This window comes from Salvelinus sp. IW2-2015, unplaced genomic scaffold, assembly GCF_002910315.2.
Source record: "Salvelinus sp. IW2-2015 unplaced genomic scaffold, ASM291031v2 Un_scaffold4717, whole genome shotgun sequence".
NCBI classification, from domain to species: Eukaryota; Metazoa; Chordata; class Actinopteri; order Salmoniformes; family Salmonidae; genus Salvelinus; species Salvelinus sp. IW2-2015.
The window spans coordinates 44,102-53,841 of NW_019945986.1; positions in this window are offsets into that span (position 1 = coordinate 44,102).

A 9,740-nucleotide genomic window follows, 5' to 3' on the forward strand; every position below is an offset into this window, starting at 1 on the left:
TCTGTCGTTCTGCCCCTGAGCAAGGCAGTTAACCCACTGCTCCCCGGGCGCCGAAGATGTGGATGTCGATTATGGATGTCCCCCGCACCTCTCTGATTCAGGTTAAATGCGAAAGACACATTTCAGTTGAATGCATTCAGTTGTATGACTAACTAGCTATCCCCCTTTCCCAATGTTGGGCCCTTCTGGTACACTTCATGACCAAACATGTCATTCCAAAATCATGGGCATTAATATGGAGTTATTCTCCCCTTTGCTGTTATAACAGACTCCACTCTTCTGAGGAGGCTTTCCACTTGATGTTGGAACAATGCTGCAGGGACTTGCTTCTATTCAGCCACAAGAGCTTTAGTGAGGCCTGGCTCGCAGTCTCCGTTCCAGTTTATCCCAAAGGTGTTAGATGGGATTGAGGTCAGGGCTCTGTGCAGTCAAGTCCTTCCACACCGATCTCGACAAACCATTTCTGTATGGATCTCACTTTGTGCACAGTCATGCTGAAACAGGAAAGAGGCTTCCCTAAACTGTTGCCACAAAGTTGGAAGCACAGAATCGTCTAGAATGTCATTGTATGGTGTATCTGTAAATTCCCCTTTCCCCTAAGGGGTCTAGCCCGAACCATGAAAAACAGCCCCAGAAACATTATTCCTCCTCCACCAAACTTTACAGTTGGCACTATGCATTGGGGCAGGTAGCGTTCTCCTGGCATCCGCCAAACCCAGATTCATCAGTTGGATTGCCAGATGGTGAAGCGTGATTCATCACTCCAGAGAATGTGTTTCCACTGCTCCTGAATCCAATGGCTGTGAGCTTTACGCCACTCCAGCCAACACTTGGCATTGAGCATGGTGATCTTAGGCTTGTGTGCGGCTGCTCGGCCATGGAAACCCATTTCATTAAGCTCCCGACTAACAGTTCTTGTGCTGACGTTGCTTCCAGAGGCAGTTTTGAAATTGGCAGTGAATGTTGCAACCAAGGACAAACAATTTTTACGAGCTACGCACTTCAGCACTCGGCAGTCCCGTTCTGTGAGCCTTTGTGGCCTACCACTTCGGCGCTCAGTCGTTGTTGCTCCTAGACATTCCAACTTCACAATAACAGCACTTACAGTTGACCGGGGCAGCTCTAGCAGGGCGGAATTATTATTGTAAATCATTTTTATAATTTTTTAAAACTTTTTGCCCCAATTTCATGATATCCAATTGGTAGTTACAGTCTTGTCCCATTGCGGCAACTCCCGTACGGACTCGGGAGAGGCGATGTTCGAGAGCCGTGCYTCTGTAACGTGTATGCTAAGAATCGGGAAGCAAGTGCAGCTAGTGAATTTAATAAATAACGGAACATGGAACAAAACAAGAAACACGAGTAGCGTGCAGACATAAAACACAGAAACACGAGTAGCGTGCAGACATAAAACACAGAAACACGAGTAGCGTGCAGACATAAAACACAGAAACAGAACCAATAACGCCACGCCAAAGGGAAGCAACAGGGATTTACTGGTGACGTCGGGTCTAAGTTACGGGGAATGCCGGGGAATGCCTCAGCCGGCTCGCCAGGCGTCCATGCCTCAGCCGGCTCGCCAGGCGTCCATGCCTCAGCCGGCTCGTCAGGCGTCCATGCCTCAGCCGGCTCGTCAGGCGTCCATGCCTCAGCCGGCTCGACAGGTTCCCACAACCGTGCCAAGCCGCACGCACTGCTTCTTGACACACTGCTCGCTTAACCCGGAAGCCAGCTGCACCAATGTGTCGGAAGAAACACTGTACAACTGGTGACCATTTCAGCGTGCATGCGCCCGGGCCGTCGCAGGAGTTTCCAGAGCGCGATGGGACAAGGACATCCCGGCCGGCCAAGCCCTCCCCTAACCCGAACAGCTCAATTGTGTGCCGCCTCATGAGTCTCCCGGTTGAGGGTCGGCTGCGACACAGCCCAGGATCGAACCCGGGTCTGCAGTGATGCCTAAAGCACTACGATGCAGTGCCTTAGACCGTTGCACCGCTCGGGAGTCCAGCAGGGCAGAAATGTGACAAACTTAACTTGTTGGGAAGGTGGTATCCTATGACGGTTTCCAAAAGGACTTAATGATGAAATGCCTTTGTATGTTATGCTGTGAATTGGAACATGAAATGTGTGTCTCTTGTAGATTATTCTGACGTTTTTCATATGATGTACCCAATGACTAATGAACTTGCTATGTCCTCATTGAGATTATACAGAAGTGTTCAATACGCCTTATTTATACACTTTTGTAATATTTATGAAATGCACATTGTTATATTTGGTAGCACTTATTTATTTTCCTTTGCCTCCAACCCCCTTCGATGTGTAGAACGGATGTGGGTGGGGCCAGGTCTACATAAGGGTGCAACTTTCAAAAAATCCCAAAAGCTCTGACGAAGGCCGTGTGGCCGATACGTAAGCTTATTAAATATCGGTGATACTATCAAGAGCAGTGTGCGGTTTCCTTTTTCCTTCATCCTATGACTGTGCCACGTTGAAAGTCACTGAGCTCTTCAGTAAGGCCATTCTTCTGCCAATGTTTGTCTATGGGGATTGCATGATTGTGTGCTCGAGTTTATACACCTGTCAGCAATGGGTGTGGATGAAATAACCGAATCCACTAATTTGAAGGGGTGTCCACATACTTTTGCATATATAGTGTAGTCAGAGACTCCCAGCCAACAGAACTATATTAAAGACAATAATGAGTATGAAAATTGTCTCCAGTGATTAAACACAGGGATGAGTGATAGACCGAATGTAAAGGTTTTAAACGAGCACTGCCCTGGCATGCATTTAGATTATTATCATAAGCCAGTACTGGGAGGAGCGATGCTTAAACAGTCTTCCTCTTATTCCATTTAGATTAATATCACTATAGTCAGTACTGGGAGGAGCGATGCTTAAACCAGTCTTCCTCTTATTCCATTTAGATTATATCACTATAGTCCAGTACTGGGAGGAGCGATGCTTAAACAGTCTTCCTCTTATTCATTTAGATTTAATTCACTATGTCCAGTACTGGGAGGAAGCGATGCTTAAACAGTCTTCCTCTTATTCCATTTAGATTATATCACTATAGTCCAGTACTGGGAGGAGCGATGCTTAAACAGTCTTCCTCTTATTTTCAAAAGTAAGGCAGGATTTATTTCTATAAAGTAACCCAATCTTACTTCTCAGCTTCATTGTTCGTTTTTCAATATGTGTTTTAAAAGACATCTTATCATCAATCCAAATCCATAAATACTTACGAGGGACTTCTTCAATTTGGGCTCCCTTCAAGGTGCAGATACGCAGGTCTTTAGGGTACATTTTTTGCGACCTGGAGAACAACATGAACTTGGTTGTATCAACATTTAGCACATATTTAAGATCGGGTAAGCGAATACCATCTACTGCATCTTGCCTATGCCGTTCGGCCATCACTCATTCATATATTTTTATGTACATATTCTTATTCATTCCTTTACACTTGTAGTTGTTGTGAAATTGTTAGATTATTTGTTAGATATTACTGCACGGTCGGAACTAGAAGCACAAGCATTTCGCTACACTCGCATTAACATCTGCTAACCATGTGTATTTGACAAATAACATTTGATTTGTTAATGGCCTGCTGCACTGAGGGTGTACGGGAATAAATGATTTTGTCACCAAAATAGAGATATGGGCCCCAGTTATTATTATTTCAGGGACAAACCAACATATGGTTTGAATGTAAATAGTGAACAGTAAATGGTCTAACATTGAGCCTTGTGGCACTCCTTTGGTTATGTTAAGAGCTCCATCAGCAGATATAGGTTAGATTCACTTCTGTCATGGAGGTCATTTTTTAACCAGACGCAGGCCGCTTGGCCTAGACCAATTTTGCGGATAGCCTCCGTAGCGGTTTGCATGATCAACCGTATCGAACGCTTTTGACAGATGAATATAACATTTGCAGATCAGTGCTGTTTCCTGTCTAGTGTGTTAACTATGTCCTTTKTGACTAGAGAAGCAGCGGTGTCCTGGCCTAAAGCCTGACTGGTGACCATTCAGAATACATTTTCTATCTAAACATGAACTTTTTGAGATTGGSCGATAATTATTAAGATCGCAGGGATCACGAARTTAGTGGAGTGGGAGAATAAGGGCCGCCTTGCACATTTTAGGAATAATACCAAGGAGAATAGATACATTAAATACGTGTCAAGGGCTCCACAATCAGAGATGTAGCAAGCCATAGAAGACACAGGTCAGGTCATGTCTGCCCCAGTGGACTTTTAACATCAATAACGAAGAGAGTCCAGAACTTTCCTAGTAGTGACTTGCCGAAAAGAGAACWGTGGGTCACCATTTACAGCATCAGATATTTTATTTATTTATTTAACCTTTATTTAACTAGGCAAGTCAGTTAAGAACAAATTCTTATTTACAATGACAGCCTACCGCGGCCAAACCTTAACGACGCTGAGCCAATTGTGCGCCGCCCTATAGGACTCCCAATCACGGCCAGTCATACAGCTTGGAATCAAACCAGGGTCTGTAGTGACGCCTCTAGCACTGAGACGCAGTGCCTTAGACCGCTGAAACACTGGAGAGAGATGAGCTTGTGCCTTGAACAGTCTTTTCAGAGTCGTCCTTATTGTCCTTATATTCCCATTAAAATAAATGGCCTGCTGCAGTAGAATTTGGTTAAACACGTCAGTTATTTCAGTTTTGTCTGTTATAGTATTGGAGTTAAAAATAACCTCAATGGGCAGAGAGATGTGGCTGCTTCTTTTTAGCAATTGAATAGCCTTCCAAAACGTATCTAGATCGCCACGAGAGAGTCAGAAATGGATTTAATTAAARAGTTGGATTGAGCCCTTTTTTTAAATGGAAGCAGTACATTTGTTTCTAAGTTTTCTGAAGGTGAGCCAGTTAGCAGAACTACCAGCCTGTCTGTCTTCAGACCAAGCTTTGTTCCTTAGCTGAAATAKCTCAGCGAGGCGTGAACCACGGGTTGGCTGTATCTTTCATTCTTCATCTCTTCATAGAAGCATGTTTATCAGATACAGAGATGAACATACTAAAGAATTGTTGAAGGGCACGTTCCGCTACCGGAATGTCATTAACACTAAGTAAGCCTGAGTGGTAAAGGTCATGTAAGAACATCCCTTAATGTCTTACAGCCCAGAGTAGAGTCAGGGAGGTAAACATCCCTTAATGTCTTAACAGCCCAGAGTAGAGTCAGGGAGGTAACATCCCTTAATGTCTTACAGCCCAGAGTAGAGTCAGGGAGGTAAACATCCCTTAACGTCTTACAGCCCAGAGTAGAGTCAGGGAGGTAAACATCCCTTAACGTCTTACAGCCAGAGTAGAGTCAGGGAGGTAAACATCCCTTAACGTCTTACATCCCAGAGTAGAGTCAGAGAGGTAAACATCCCTTAATGTCTTACAGCCCAGAAGTAGAGTCAGGGAGGTAAACATCCCTTAATGTCTTACAGCCCAGAGTCAGGGAGGTAAACATCCCTTAATGTCTTACATCCAAGAGTAGAGTCAGGGAGGTAAACATCCCTTAATGTCTTACAGCCCAGAGTAGAGTCAGGGAGGTAAACATCCCTTAACGTCTACAGCCCAGAGTAGAGTCAGGGAGGTAAACATCCCTTAATGTCTTACATCCCAGAGTAGAGTCAGGGAGGTAAACATCCCTTAACGTCTTACAGCCCAGAGTAGAGTCAGGGAGGTAACCATCCCTTAATGTCTTACATCCCAGAGTAGAGTCAGGGAGGTGACATCCCTTAACGTCTTACAGCCAAGAGTAGAGTCGGGAGGTAAACATCCCTTAATGTCTTACAGCCCAGAGTAGAGTCAGGGAGGTAAACATCCCTTAATGTCTTACAGCCCAGAGTAGAGTCAGGGAGGTAAACATCCCTTAATGTCTTACAGCCCAGAGTAGAGTCAGGGAGGTACACCATCCCTTAACGTCTTACAGCCCAGAGTAGAGTCAGGGAGGTAAACATCCCTTAATGTCCTACAGCCCAGAGTAGAGTCAGGGAGGTAAACATCCCTTAACGTCTTACAGCCCAGAGTAGAGTCAGGGAGGTAAACATCTCCAGATGTAGAGGATATGTGTGTTTATGTGTGTGTGCTATGTGTGTGTCCGTGCGTGCTTCCGTACGTGCGTACGTGCGTGCGTGGCTGTTCTTTATATATATATTGATGCTGAGTGTTCTGTTCATCTCCCTGTAATGAACCAGACCTTTCTACTATCAGTCACCATAATGACAACAGCAGACCTCTCCTTTTTTCTCTTTCTCATAGCCCTTCCCCTCGTCGGTCCTCTCCTCTATCTGGTTGTAATGCTGTTAGGTGGTGTAGTGTTAAAACAGTTGAATAAATGTTATCTATATAAATGTTAAATATCAGTTGAATAAATTGTATCTATGTAAATGTTAAATATACATTAAATAAAGGTTATCTATATCAATGTTAAATATCAGTTGAATACCTTTTAAATACAGTATCTGTCAGCCGTATTTCTTTGAGGAACGGCACTGTAGACATTTAACTGTGGCAGAGAGACGGCACTGTAGACATTTAACTGTGGCAGAGAGACGGCACTGTAGATGTTTAACTATGGCAGAGAGACGGCACTGTTGACGTTTAACTATGGCAGAGAGACGGTACTGTAGACGTTTAACTGTGGCAGAGAGACTACTACAACTACAGCTACAATACAGTACTACACTACAGCTACATACAGCAACAACCTTACACTACACCTACAGCTACAATACAGTTAAACTACACTACAGCTACAAATACAGCACTACACTACACTACAGCGTACAATAGAGCCACCTACACTACACTACAGCTACAATACAGCACTACACATACACTACAGCTACCAATCTACAGCACTACACTACACTACAAGCTATACAATACAGCACTACACTACACTACAGCTACAATACACACTTACACTACACCTACAGCTACAACAGCACTCACCACTACAGCTAAACAATACAGCACTTTACACTACAGCCTACAATACGTACTACACTACAGCTTACAATACAGCCCACACACTACAGCTACCAATATTTACTAGCACTTACAGCTTACAGCTTTACAGCTACCAATTACAGCACTACACTACAGCTTACAATTACAGCACTACACTTACACTACCAGCTTACAATTAAACAGCATTACTCTACAGCTACAGTACAGTCTTACACTAAAGCTGTTACAATTACTATAGCACTACATACACTTACTAGCTACAATTACAGCACTACACTACAGCTACTCAATACAGCTACTACACTACACTACATCTTACAATACCAGCACTACCAGCTATCAAGCTTAACATTTTACAGCTACTACACTACAGCTACTCAATACTCAGCCACCTACATTACAGCTTTATCAACTACAGCATACACTACGTACAGTACATGCACTACACTACACTTACAATTACCAATCTGCTATATACAGCACGTACACTACAGCTACATATACAACGCTTACAATACGAGCACCTACAGCTACAGGCTTACAGCTAACAGTACATGTATGTCCACTGTCAAACGCTCCCTCTGGCTGTAGGAGCATCTTTCCACTGATTGGACTGACCTTTATACTCCTAGGTAAACTAGAACAGAACGCACAGACAAAAGGTCCACCCTTCCACACCTCCACACCATCATCCTTACAACATTGTATATACTGTCATCTTACGCTCTTCACTACGGAAACATTAGCTTGTTGCCAGGATCGGACAGTGAGTGCATCTGTTTCTTGTTCTGATCAGTGGAGTGAAGAGAAGGACATAAATTGTCCTATTTAAATTCAGAGTGTGTGTGACATTTCTGTGAATAGTATATGGGTTCTGGGTAGTGTTTCATGTCATTTCTATATTTGCTAAAGAAGGTTTTAGGGTTTAGAGTCTGACCGCCTATTCCATCTATTTTGTGAGCTGTTTTACCGTCAGGTTTCCAAACAAGAAATATATAATGTTACTATTAATTTGAATTTTTGGGTCAGACGTAAAGTATGTACTGTTGTACTGGCTGAAAGCACCAGGGGAGACAGCATTCGATCTGGGTGGTCGGGCGAGATGTTTTAGGTGGTATTCCGGAAAGATATTTATGGAGGCCCAGAGTTGCAAATCGACTTCCATCTACTAAATTGTGCAATAAATAAACTTGAGAAGATTAAGGATATAGCGTCTCTCTGTCCACAGTTAATATGTCTATCAGTGTGCCTCTCTCTGCCATTAGTTTTTAAATGTCTACAGTTCCGTCTCTCTGCCACAGTTTAAATGCTCTACAGTTGCCGTCTCTCTGTCACAATTAAATGTCTTACCTTAGTACCGTCTCTCTGCCTATCTAATTAAATGTCTTACAGTGCCGTTTTTCTTGTCATAGTTAAATGCTCTACAGTAGCTTTGTTTCTCTCTGCCCATCAGTTAAATTGGTTCTATAGCAGTTGCTCGTCTCTTCTGTCATCAGTTTTAAATGTCTACAAGCTGCGTTCTTCTCTTGTCACAGTTAAATGTTCTTTAGTGCCGTCTTCTCTGTCACATTAAATGTCTACAGTGCCTCCCGTCTCTCTGCCACAGTTAAACGTCCTTACAGTTGCGTCTCTCTGCCACAGTTAAACGTCATACAGTTTCCGTCTCTCTGCTCAGTTAAGATGTTACCAGTGCCGTCTCTCTACCACAGTTAAATGTCTACAGTTGCCGTTCTCTTCTTGCTCACCAGTTTTCAATTGTCTACTAGTGCCGTCCTTCTCTGCCACAGTTAAATGTCGACAGTGCAGTCTCTTCTCCTGCATAGTTAAATGTCTACAGTTTGCCGTCTTCTCTGCCACGATTATAAATGTCTATCAGTCGTCTCTCTGCTATAGCTTAAATGTCTACTATGGATCTACATGCCGTCTCTCTGCCACAGTGTTAAATTGTCTTACAGTTGCCGTCGTCTCTTGCCACTTAGGTTTATAATGTCATACCTGTCCGTCTCATCGGACCAAGTTAAATGTCTCAGCCGTTACCTACTCACAGTTAATACATTCTTTACAGCATTGCCGTCATCTATGACAGTTTTAAACGTCTACATAGCCGTCTCCCTGCCCTCAGTTTAACATGTTCTACCATGCCGCTCTCTGCAAGTGATAAACGTCTAAAGTTGTGCCGTCTCTCTGCCACTTAGTAAAATTCTACATGCCGTCTCTCTGCCAAGTTAGAATGTCTATCAAGTGCCGTCTCTCTGCCACAGTTAATTAAGGTATGCGGCTTCTCACAGTTAAGTCCCGTCCTCTCCTGCCATAGTTTAATGTCTACAGTGCCCTCCTCTCCTGCCATATAAATGTCACGAGTGCCGTCTCTCTGCCATAGTTAAATGGTTCTACAGTGCCGCTCTCTTTACCATCAGTTAAATGTCTACAGTACCGTCTCTCTGCCCACAGTTTTAAACGGTCTACTTACTCTCCTCCACACGTCTACTGCCCTGCCATAGTTAAACGGTCAACAGCTGCCGTCTCTCTGCCATAGTTAAACATCTACAGGTGCCGTCTTACTCTGCCTACTACTAGTAAACGTCTAACAGTGCCTGTCTCTCTTGCCTATAGTTATACTCTTACGAGTGCCGTCTCTCTGCCATAGTTAACATGGTCTCTCCCAGTGGCCTGTCTCTCTGCCATAGTTAAATGTCTACCAGTGCCGTCTCTCTATGTCACAGTGTTAAATGTTCTCTAGTACC